This window comes from Pempheris klunzingeri, chromosome 15 (genome assembly GCF_042242105.1).
Source record: "Pempheris klunzingeri isolate RE-2024b chromosome 15, fPemKlu1.hap1, whole genome shotgun sequence".
NCBI lineage: Eukaryota > Metazoa > Chordata > Actinopteri > Acropomatiformes > Pempheridae > Pempheris > Pempheris klunzingeri.
Window position 1 is genome coordinate 13,420,686 of NC_092026.1, and position 12,359 is coordinate 13,433,044.

At 40.3% G+C, this 12,359-nt stretch overlaps 1 long non-coding RNA gene across 1 annotated transcript; it reads left to right on the forward strand.

Annotated features, from left to right (window-relative positions):
• Nucleotides 1-10,374: 10,374 nt before the first annotated feature.
• LOC139214717 (uncharacterized) lies at nt 10,375-11,413 on the forward strand. Its single transcript, XR_011585473.1, has 3 exons — nt 10,375-10,551; nt 11,038-11,127; nt 11,237-11,413. It is a non-coding gene; the product is annotated as an uncharacterized lncRNA (long non-coding RNA).
• Nucleotides 11,414-12,359: the final 946 nt, after the last annotated feature.

Consider the following 12,359-nt stretch of genomic DNA (forward strand, 5'->3'; position numbering starts at 1 on the left):
AATACACAGTGCTATAAGAAAAAAAACAACATAAAATAGGGCAGAACTAAAGGGGTGTTGGTAGATACATACATGATGTGTGGAGCATTAAGACTTCATTTTATTAGAGCACATCATTAATCTCATGTGCCTACAGGTGGTGCATGTAGGCATTTTATACCATCTGTTACTGGATGTGACAGGTAGGGTGGACAAAAAAACAGAAACACCTCTTTGTAGAATACAACACACTACACCAGCACCACAAACTGTATCCTGCACCTCTAGAAAAGTTCACTGGTTAATACCTTTGTAACGCAGAATGGACATATTTTTATGGAAAGATTAACCAGTAATTAACTTAAAGAAATGATAATGCATGAGAAGCTCTAAATCTGATCAGAGATTATGGTGAAATATTCCCTGTAGGCTGCCCTTCAGTCCTACTGACTCACTAAAGGCCGTCCTGCATGTTTCTACTGTGTCACAGTGAGAGAAAATGACCACATCTGCTGAACGAAGACTTTTTATCGTATGCATTTATCCTGCAGCTCTCTCACACACACACACACACACACACACACACACACACACACTCTCTCTCACACACACACACAAGGTTGATGTTATAGAGAGCAGAACTGTAATCCTCAAGCACTTCAAACTAATTTTGACGTCCTTCAAGCCACATACACATGTAAATCTGGGTTATTAACACTGAGCAGGATTTGGGTTTTCTGATTAGCATTCCTGAGGAGGAAATCTCTCCCTCTTCCTCTCCCTCTCCCTCTTCCTCCCTCAGTCCAGACCCACTTTTCTATGATTTAGGCCACCATGATAGCAGATGTCTGTGTGGACGTTGAGCTCCTGGTTTGATTTGGTAACACTGATCAGCAGCTATAGAGGACAGCTGTCAAAGATTCATGCACTTGCTTACACACGTCAGTGCAAACACTACTCAGTATCAACAGTACTACTCTTTGCGCTTTTAATACAAAAGATCTTGTGAGCCATTTCACAGGGGACACATATCAAAGGCCATCCAAACTGGAATTAACACTCACGAGTGATTATAGACAAGTTACACGCAAATATTTTGTGCAGGCTGCTGGTAACAAAAAATATTATAATTTAAGAGGAATTTCTGTGGGTTTTATGTGATTCGTTGCTCTAACAGAGTCATAAAATTTAAGGGGAGACAATGTCGGTAAATTAGGTTAGATAAAAATGTAATTAATGGATGTCACAATGAAAGTACCCCAGTTCATTACTTACATTAAGACAATATTTTTGTGCCTCAAGTTTGGTGAAATTTTGTATGCAAATGAGACATTTACTTGTTTCTTTTTGTTGACATACTAAAGCCAAAGGTTTTCACAGAGGACATTTGAACATCTCTTTTTAATCACTCCAAGAATCAGAAGACACTGCTTATATGCTGTATAACTCAGGCTCTGATTGATGCATTATGAACAAACCCCTCTGAAAACACATATGAACACAGCTTGGAAGTTTGGTATCTGTTTAGTGTTACTGAAGTGGAGATTTGTGGCTCCGAGTTTGAGTAAAAACTCATTTTTAGAAAGTGGCCTTAAAAGACACAGACGCAAATGGGCGAACTGTAGTCAAATAAACACCTAAATGTGTATTTTGGGCGTTTTCTTTGCACTCGTCCGAAAGAAGACACGTTATGGAAGCAAAGTCTCTCAAAATCTCCAAACTAACCAGTTCATGGTAAAGTGATGATGACTGAATTGTAAATTCAACTCACCGGTGTGTGTGTGTGTGTGTTGCTTCAGCTGAGTGAAGCTGACCTCCGGTGCATCTCCACAGAACCACAAAGGAGGAAAAAAACACACACACTTTTCCAATCCGTTTACTCCTCCTGTGAATTATATGTGAGCTGTCGCCAAAAAAATCTGTTAAAACAAATGTCGCAGATGTTTTTAAAACTCTTTTCCTGCGTCTCGGAGGTAGGGGAGGAGTTTCCTGGTCTGGTTTCTGAGAGGGAATCAGGCCTGATCTGGATCTACTTCCAGTGTTTCTCTGCTGCACAAAACGGATTAACATGGAAGAGATGAGGGTTTGTGTGACAAGTTCACTTTGAGGGAAAAAAATGGGGATTAGACCGCATAGAAGACGCATTCAGATGATGATCGTTGGGTCTTTTTGGAGGAGATTCCTGCAGGGGCGCCCCCAGAAATTTTTCACAGGGGGGGCCTGATAGGGCCAGTGAAAATCCTGGGGTGGCACACCAAAACCAAAAACAATAACGGAATTTCAAGAAGAAAAGCTGTTGTAAGTATTGAGGCTAGTCAAGATCAGTGTCAATATGACAGTTAAGGAATCACGTTCTCATATACTTTCTAATTTTACAGTTAATGTTACTTAGATGTACATGGACTAATACAGTACAAGCCTGTTTTATTAAGTGTTGGTTTATTTATGAGTTAGGAAATTTATTGTTCTAATAGGGTAGTTGTATTATACAGCTTTACTATTAGGGAGTACATTCATGTAATGAACTAAACAGTTACAGGGAACAAGTCTACTCAAGTTTCAAAGCACCACACAGAGGCCTTTGATTGTTTTCAATACAGCTTTATTCTGCTGTAAACATCTAACAGGCTATGTCCACAAAAGCATTGTCTTTGACAATAGACATTTGACCATAGCTCTGAGAGTATTCTAGCCATGTGTGCACTGTGCCAGTCTTTCTTGAAGCCTCGTCTTCTGCCCCCTTGAAGAGCACGAGGGAAAAACTTGAGATGCTGCTGTTTGGGCCCTCTGATGTTGACTGGGAAATATCTGTGATGAAACATGAAGACAATAAATTACTCTGAATTTAAAACAGCAGCAGCAAAACCAACGGTAATAACATGAGTAGCTGTCCATAGTATTCCCAGATTACAATTGTATTATGGACCCACAGTCAGTTCTGTTTTGACTGTTCAAACTCATCTACCTGTAAACATGAATGAGAAACTTTCTGTTGTTGCACCAGGATTCATAACTCAGTGTTGACACCTTGTTACCACGCGTTTATCCAGGTGAAGTTACTCTCTTGCCATTCATTTCCTCATGAGGGACCCTGTTCTCAGCTCACCTGTTGGTCCAGCAGTAGGATGAACAGCTGTGTCCTGTCTGGCCTGCTGCCTTACTTCTTCCCTGTTCTCTGGACCTGTCGCTGCCTGACCCTGCTCCTCTGCACTGCCCTGCTCTGTCTCTGTCCCTGTCTGTTCATGGGTTTGCTCGGCGGTGTTATCTTGGCCTGCATCATCACACATATGGAAGAGATGTCCGTAGACTTTCTCTTCATTGTCTGCAAATTGCCGTAGCATCACGGCACAGGTGCTGGTGATCCGACGCTAGCGGCCCTTAACACAAGCTAATGAGATGCTCAGTAACGGAGAGCAGCCAGCAGGAGGTTCAGCACAGACACAGTTTACCAAACACGTACTATTTGTTCTAAAAGTAAATACAGTTTGACTGACTTACCTGTTGGTAGTCTGCTTGTCTCAACAGCTGCCGTTGAAAATGACTTCCACTGTCCGTCTCTGAGTTTGGGCAGCAGCTGCTGCAGTGCTGCCTTCACTTGCACTCGGACAACGTAGTTACAATTTCCGAAATTTTCAAATGTGAACTTGACCGATCAGAACTGGGGGGCCCACCGGGGTGGCCAAGCTTTTTTCAGGGGGGGCCATGGCCCCCCCTAGCCCCCCCTTGACGGCGCCTCTGGATTCCTGCCGGGATAATTAAAGTTAGACCAACAACTTAATACCTACATGTCACTGTGTCACATTAACACCCTCAGACACTGGTGTAAAAACCTGTAACAGCTTTTTTTTTGTATAAAAAGAGGAGAGCTACAGACTACAGAGAGCTCGGCCTGGTGAGGTTAAGCAGGTTACAGGAAGCTGTGGCCTGATGGGAAAATGAGGAGCATGTGTGCAGGAGGCCAACTAGTGGACAGGTGGAGAATTACACTGTCTGAAGTGTAGATTATATAACAGGAGATGGAGATGAAACCTGAATATCACATTTGTACAGTGTCTAATTGAATATCTTCTACAGACTTAGAGGCTAATTGATTTTAATACACTGGAAGAGGATTTATTTGTTTCATTTCCTTAATATTTATATTTGTTTACAGTGTTGTTTACAGTACAAGTGTCACTAATAACATTAACAATGGCTACATGATTTTCAGGTGTCCCAGTGACCCATGACAGTGTAACCCAAACAGTGCTACCAACTCATGAACATTACGGACAGCAATCAAAGCCGGTTATTCAGGGAACTGAACAATAAATACATGTTTTCCTAATGAGTAATGTTTGGGTTTTATGGGGATGGATGTTTTGGAGTGAATATCGATAACTAAATCATAACAGAGGGACGCAGCATTGTGGGATCATCATCTTCATCAACGTCACAGCGTTCAGGCTCGGCCTTTTCAAAAATTCAACACGGCTACCCTTTTAATGAGCCAGATGAATTTGCAAGTATTGGAGCAAGTCTGGCAATTAATTCACAAAACTCAAGAACCCCTCCACAGAAATATGCTGTGGAGTATTTTCATGCAATAAGTGATACATCGACTGCTGCACAGATGTTTAGAGATGTTCACCTTCAGCAGCAACAGCATGTTCAGCTCATCAACAACCCAAACAAGTCGGTGTCTGCTGGAGCAAAGCAAAGCACAAACAACGTCGGAGCTGTAATAACTGGCAGATTTCTCTGCAATGTTGTGAAGGAAATATTCAAATTTTATTTTTACGTTGTGGCTGTATCATCAGGATATGGACGCAGCTTGGATCCTGAATGTTAGCTAACGTAAAAAAAGTAACGTGACATTATGCCAGTGACTGAAAATTTTACCTTTTAAATCAAGTAAGCTCAAAATCTATTTCTTACTTAGTATTTACCCAGTAAGTTATTTGTTGTTACTTAAATATTCTCAGGTGGTTTATTTTCTCAAACAAACAAGCTTCTCTTGTGCTGGTAAAAAACCATTAGCCCACCCAGATGCATGCTGGTCCTACACCTGCCTACCTATCTATATGGAGTCTGGTGCCCACAGTATTACCCAATACGACAAAACAAACTAAATACAAGTTACGCAAAAAGCTAGATATACTAAACAAGAAAATAACTTAAATAAACAAATAATTAGCAAAAGAAAATACTATCACAATGTAATCTAAATAAAGCATTTGGAATAATCAAACAAGCAATACAAACTATTTGTACAACAACTAAATACTAACAACAAATAAATAGCTTCTACACAGTTCCTTCCTTTGTTCTCTATCAATTATCCTCAGTTCATTTATCTGTAAACCCTCTGCTCCTCAACTTGTTTTGAGTCGCCAAAAGGCCTTTCTAAGCTGTGATCCAATCTGAGGAACTGATTTTATCATCACTCTCCCCGTGTTAAGAATACGGTCAGGGACATGTAGAGAACAGATAGAAAACAAAGCTTTAAGTCTGTGAGCTTATCCAGTGTTTTGCTGCACAAGTCATTTGAAAGCAACTTGATCACAGTGGTATACTGTACTATCTTATATATGTATGTGTTTATATATGCACATACATTTATCAAAAAATATTGGCCAAATTGTGTTGATGTGTGCCTAAAGATTTTTCCTGTGTGAAAGAGAGCGCAGGGCATGTACCGTATCCCTTGGTGTTGCTTAATAGTGCAGTTGCTGTTCTTCTTATTTTCTACAGAAGTGATTGTTGCAACATTTATTCTGTGCTTTTGTTTCTCCTGTTTCCATGTAAGTGATCATGGTCGGGAGCAGGAATATAAACATCTGCGTGTGTGTGTGGCAGCTGTACTAAACCATTGAGCCCATCAGCCATGGACAGAACTGTGCTGCTGGTCCTGTTGTGTCTGCAGGTTTTCCTGCTCGTCTCAGCCTTCACTTCTACTGATGCAGCCGCTCTGGAGACAGACGGTCAACAACGACAGCCTCCTGGTCTGGTGAGAAAATCCACTGAGGAGCTTTTCTTGTGTTGTAAGAAGGTCCTTGATCCACATGGTGTTTTCACATCGGACTGTTTATATGTCAAACAAAGAGAGAGAGAGCTGCAAAAGAGGAGTTATTGGTTCTGTTTTATCATTTGTCATTTTATCGTAGGAAGGAAGTGCAGTGAAGTCAAAAATTCGGATCAGGAGACGCTGTGAGGAAAGACCAGGAGGATGTGGGCTTTTCCGAGTAAGTTCACTTTGAGTTAATTGTTCTTCACTCTGACTCTCTTGTGATATGTTACAAAGCTACATTTTGGGAGAAGCTAAAAAAATTAATACCAGAAACTGTGATTTCTGAATGTGCTCATGACTGTAACGGTAGATTATATCTCTCATGACGTCTCTCTCTCTCTCTCTGTCTCTGTCTGTCCTACTGTTTAGAACTTCAAACCTCTTCACACACCCACAGCCACACGTCATGCCAAGGAAACGAAGAGCACGTCAACATGATGAAAACAGCCAATTTCACTGGTTCACTTGAGCAGCAAAAGTTCAAAACAAGCTTTTCCCAACCTGCCATGCTACTTTGATGAGTGGAGATGTATCTACTGTATGATGCTGAGCTTACAAAATGTAAGATAATTCATTAAACTCACAGTACAAATTGTTTATTTACAAAATAAAAGATTTATAATCAGATACTGTGTGGCTTTCTGCTTGGCACTGTTACGGCCCATGGCCTTTTGTATGTAGTGTTTCACCCTTTCTCCCCTGTTTGTCCCGGAGCACCGTCTGTGGACTGGAGGTGTGTCTTTTCCCAGAGTGCGGCATGCCCACAACCGGTTCTCCCTCCCTCCACCTGCTGTCATTGGATGATCGACCGTCCAGTGAGGGAGCTCCCAAACACCGCGGGCTCCTTTTGAAGGAGACCTGAGCTAGCAGTCGGGGCAGCTGTTGTTCTCGGATGGATGTAGTTTTTTGGTGGTGTTGGTCACTGGTCACTCAGTTATGTAAAACAGCTTGCCTCAAGTAACTGTGGTTCTGTTACCAGCTCAACCCTGTCAGGTTGTAAGAGGAATGGGCTTAGGATAGCTACCCTTTTGTGTACCGTGTAACTGGTAGCTTTGTGATACGCTGTGTAGCGTCAAGGGTGCTACTCCCCGGTATTTTGGTTTTGGTATCATAGAGTAGGAAGTCTTTTGTGACTTTTTTTGTTTGAGTGGTGACTGTAATTTCAAGTAATTTCCACTGCCACTAATTACAAAACTGGTTGATGTCATCCCAGTGTCTGCTCCACGTTAAACAATATGTCCCTGTGCTTTACAACCATTCTAGTCTTAAAGACAAACATAGATCTACATACTGAATGATATTTTGTCAGAGAGGGTCTCAAAGTCTTGGTATTTGACGTTTGGTACAGAATTTGGTCATTTTGTCTTCACACAGGTTGCCGTGTGGCAGCACATGTTGCTCTGTCTCTTGTTGGTGACAGAATTAACATAGTTGCTATTGTGTGTCTTTCCAGTTTCTCGTTGCTCACAGTGCTCCGATAATCTGCCACTCTAGTGTTGGTTCAGTGCCAGCAGGGACGTTTCATGTTGAATCTCTCTCTCTCTCTCTCTCTCTCTCTCTCTCTTTCTCTCTCTCTCTCTCTCTTTCTCCCTCTCTGTCTCTTTTGGAGGGATTTCATACAAACTTTCTGACCATAAAACAATGTAAAGGCCACAGGACTTGGTTTCTGTATCGATTAGACAGAGTACTATTCCTCACCTGGTATGCCCTTCCAGTAATCTGTCAATGTGCACTGCAAGTTGGAGGACAGAAAAATGACAAATTCTCAGACATTTCATCAGAGTGGCATTTCCAGTGAAATTGCTGTGAAATGCACTGATGTGAAACAGTGTCAGAAAGGACAGAGCTGCCAGCCTATATGGAAAATCATCCATATTTCTGGTGGATTAAATCAAATTTCTTGATTTTTGGTTTCAAAACACAGTCAGTGTGTGTGCGTTTGTGTGTGTGCATTTATCTGTTGGTGTTCCTTCACTTCAGGGGCGCTTCCTCATTATTCTACAATAGAAGCACAATATCGTCAATTTAATGGCCCGAACAGATGATTGAATCAGTGCACACACACACACACTGCGCCTGCATGAGAAGTAGTGCATCATGTGGTGAGAGGAACTGTGAAGGAGCAGACGAAGAGGTAAACAACCCTGAGGGAGCCCACGATGTCTCGCTGTGTTTTATTTTTACTTCTTGGTCTTGTTTTGTCACTTTTTGATTATATTATTTTTTACAAAACTTTTTGTGGTGCAATCACTTAGATTCAAACACCTCAACATGGTCAAATCACTACAAGAGTTCAGATTTCTGTGCTGCGATGCTGTACTTGTACTTCAAACTTGTACTTTAGTTCAGTACTTGAATAAATGTACTTTGTTACAGTCTAACATTAAAAGACACATCCAAGTAGATGCCTTTCATCTAACTTTTCTGGAAGATTACAGTGATGTAAAACTGCATTAGTTAAATAAACACAGTTTGGGGTGAAATGTTTTACTGCCTGTTTTGAGGGACATGACAGGAGATGGGGGGGGGGCAGCATTTTTCTCAATAATGACATTACTAAATGAGGCTTTAAGTTCATTGGAGATGAACAGGGGGGTGACAAAGGGGATTTTACCACTCACTGTAAAAACTCCTTTTTTTAACCTTTCTGTTAAAGGTTAAACAAAACGGGCAGCCGAGGGAAAACTTGGGTTAAATGGAATTGCAGCCATGACACTCTTTGAAAATGCTGAACAAATTGAGCCGATGTGTGCAGGTCATTGTCACACAACAGTATTTAAACGGTCTACCAGGTGATCCACCAGGGCACCACCGTTTGGTGTGATCTTATGCCTGTTTTGTGTCTCTTTGTGGTTCTTTTTCATCTGTTTCAGTCACTTTCTGCAGGTGAAGCAGGACTCTCAGGTGCTGCTGTTCGTTCAAAATTTGCACTTTAAATTGAATATTTCTCTCATACTGGAGATGAAGAGACGCTATCAGACTGATCAAAACTTCTTATCACAGCATATCCACACTGACACTTTTCTGCATAGATATTTTACTACTTATGAGAGACAACCCCCTTTCCCCTTCCCAAGGGTCCCTGACCCGGCACACTCAGTGATCCATTTACACTGAAATCACTGTAAAATAGTGTTGATGTGAGATATGACAGATTTGTCAGACTACATGGAAATTCCCCATTATTTCTTGGTATTTCTTAAGTTCTGTGGTGTTTCCTCATTATTTTACAATTGCAGTAGTTCTTGGAGCAATATCCTCATTTCAGTACCATGAACTGATGATCAAATCAATGCACAAACACTGCGTACGGATGATCGGTCATGCTAAACACAAATAGCAGAAACAGATGCTGACATTTAAAAATTTCAAAAGATCTGATAACAATATATCAACCGGTCTTTGTAGTTGTAAACTTATATGCATAAATATTTGATAAGGATCCCTTACATTTGTTATTAAAGAGTAGTAAACAATATATGCAATGAGTGGGACATTTTCAAGTTAACTATATTTTCACAGAATTTTTAATTTTTTTTAAAAACACTTGAAATGATTCCAAGGAGTAACATTGATGAAACAATGAATGAAAAGTAGAAGAAGATGTTTTTTTATGTAAATATTACAACTTGCAGTCTCCATGTCTCTATGAACCCTTGAGTACAGTCTCTATTAAGATGAGAGTACAGTGGCAGTGGATGTAGTTTTGGCCAATAAAAGACACCATGAATCCACTGGGTATCTTTTTAAATGAATTCTCAGTCAGTATGATTCACACTGCAATGCATAAAATAGATGTTATTTTATGCATTGCATGTTATTTTATAACAATTTTCTTGAGTGAAGGCATCGACTTTGATTGGTAATTACATATTCACTATGTTATTACTTTCTTATTGAAAAACAAGTCCAACTCCCACATTTGTAATAGCCAGCACAATATGTTATAATTTATAACAAAACTGGGAAATTATTTTACATATTTCATTCAGGCTGATTATTACAACATGCAAAAGACTTATAAAATGCTGGTGTTATTACATGGTGACGTGAAACTTTACTACATTTTGTTGAGTTATTGAATACTGTGGTGTAATTACACCATGATGTGTTGGCCAGCGATCAACATCACAGTTTCATCAGAATACCTGTACCTGCTATCTGAGACTTTCCCACATTATGCTTGAGAATCAACATGTTGTTATTGCTTCTGTAAACCACACCAAAGGTGTAATTTCTCATGTTATTGTGAAGGTTAGGCTCATGAAACTTTTCTCTGACGTCTTTCTAATGATGTAAAGGGTGTTGTCTCGTTGTTACTTCCTCTTTGACTACATGAAAGTGGTTTAGCAGTGAGTATATCAACACCTGTGTGTATCAGACTATTCAACTCATCAGCCATGGACAAAAGTGTGCTGCTGGTCCTGTTGTGTCTGCAGGTTTTCCTGCTCGTCTCAGCCTTCACTTCTACTGATGCAGCCGCTCTGGAGACAGACGGTCAACAACGACAGCCTCCTGAACTGGTGAGAAGATCCACTAACTGCAAGGAGCTTTTCTTGTATTGTAAGAAGGTCCTTGCTCCAGATGGTGTTTTCTCATTTGACTGTTTAAAGCAACGTTATACAGCTATTTTACAGCTTCAAAATCATTTTGATGGCACACTGAGTTGTAACAGGGAGAATGGTGCCTCTGTCACTCCCACTCCACGCCCTGAATGCCTGCTTTTGCACTTTATAACTTGGGTCTTCAGGGATCTATGAGAAGGAACATTGACAGAGAAAGTAAGAAGCTAAAAAGGGAGGCGCAATTTATATTTATGACAGAAGTGTGCTAACTGTGGGGGTGCCAAGTCTCAAGAAAAAAGCAACTTTTGTGTAATGTGGCTTTAAGTGTAAACATCACTGCAAGAGAGAGAGAGGGAGAGTGCTGCAAAACTAAAGTAGTTGGTCATTATTAACTGAGAGATTAGTGACTGTAAAAACACTTTGTTTATCCCCTTTTTGTTATAGAAAAGAACTGGAGACAGAGGAGCAAAGTCTAAAAGGTGGCTCAGTAGAGGCTGTGGGAGAAAATCAGGAGGATGTGGAGCTTTCAGAAGAGTAAGTTTGTTTATTTCTCTTTTCTCTGACAAAAATTATTATGCCAATGATAACATCTGGATGTGCTTTGCTATTATTAATTGTACATCTCTCCGTCTCTACTGTTTAGCCTCCTCCTACCAAGAAAGTCTTTGTAAGGGGATAATTAAGTTATCCAGATTTGAATGTTGATGATTTGAGCAGCAATCTCCTCCTGGCCACCAGCAGGGCCGAGCATCGGACCTGGAGTGACAGAGCTATCCCATCCATGTTCAAATCATTAATTAAAACCAGTCTATGATCAAAACTTGCATTTTCATAACTGCTTGTAATTTGTAATCACTGTTTGTTTGTTTTTTTGTTAAAATGTTTTGAATAAAGTGTCATTGAGTTTCAAGAAAAGCCTTCTATGAATAATAATATTTGTTATTATTATTATTGTTATTATTATCATCATCATCATTATTATTATTATTATTATTATTATTATGAGGGCAGCATGGTGGTGCGGTGGTTAGCACTGTTGCCTCACAGCAAGAAGGTTCCAGGTTTGAATCCCGGTTTGAACCTGGGGTCTTTCTGTGTGGAGTTTGCATGTTCTCCCCATGCTAGCGTGGGTTCTCTCCAGGTACTCCGGCTTCCTCCCACAATCCAAAAGACATGCAAGCTAGGTTAATTGTTAACTCTCAATTGCCCGTAGGTGTGAGTGTGAGTGGTTGTTTGTCTCTGTATGTGGCCCTGTGATTGGCTGGCGACCAGTCCTGTGTGTACCCTGCCTCTAGCCCAAAGTCAGCTGGGATTGGCTCTAGCTTCCGTGTGACCCTGATGGATAAGCGGTATAGACGATGGATGGATGGATGGATGGATGGATTATTATTGTTGTTGATGATGTTATTATTATTATTATCATTATTATTATTAGTAGTAGTAGTAGTAGTAGTAATAATAATAATAAGATAATTTCAAGGCATTTGTGTAGCCACATGTCTAATGACTAGATACATTTGCAACTTGTAAATTGCTTGGCGAAACAATTCGACTTATACCACCACCAGAGGTGCCTCAAAACAAAGAAAATATGGACGCTTCATTTTAGCCAAATTGAGCGTTGTTCAGTGCAGTGAAACTCAAATTGAATGGTGCTATATCGTCTTTGCACATTTACTCTTAACAAGAGCAAAATATGGTGTTTTCTGTCTAAAAAATTGCATCATCTATCCTCATTTCTTCACTCATCAGTCGGTTGGAGTGAA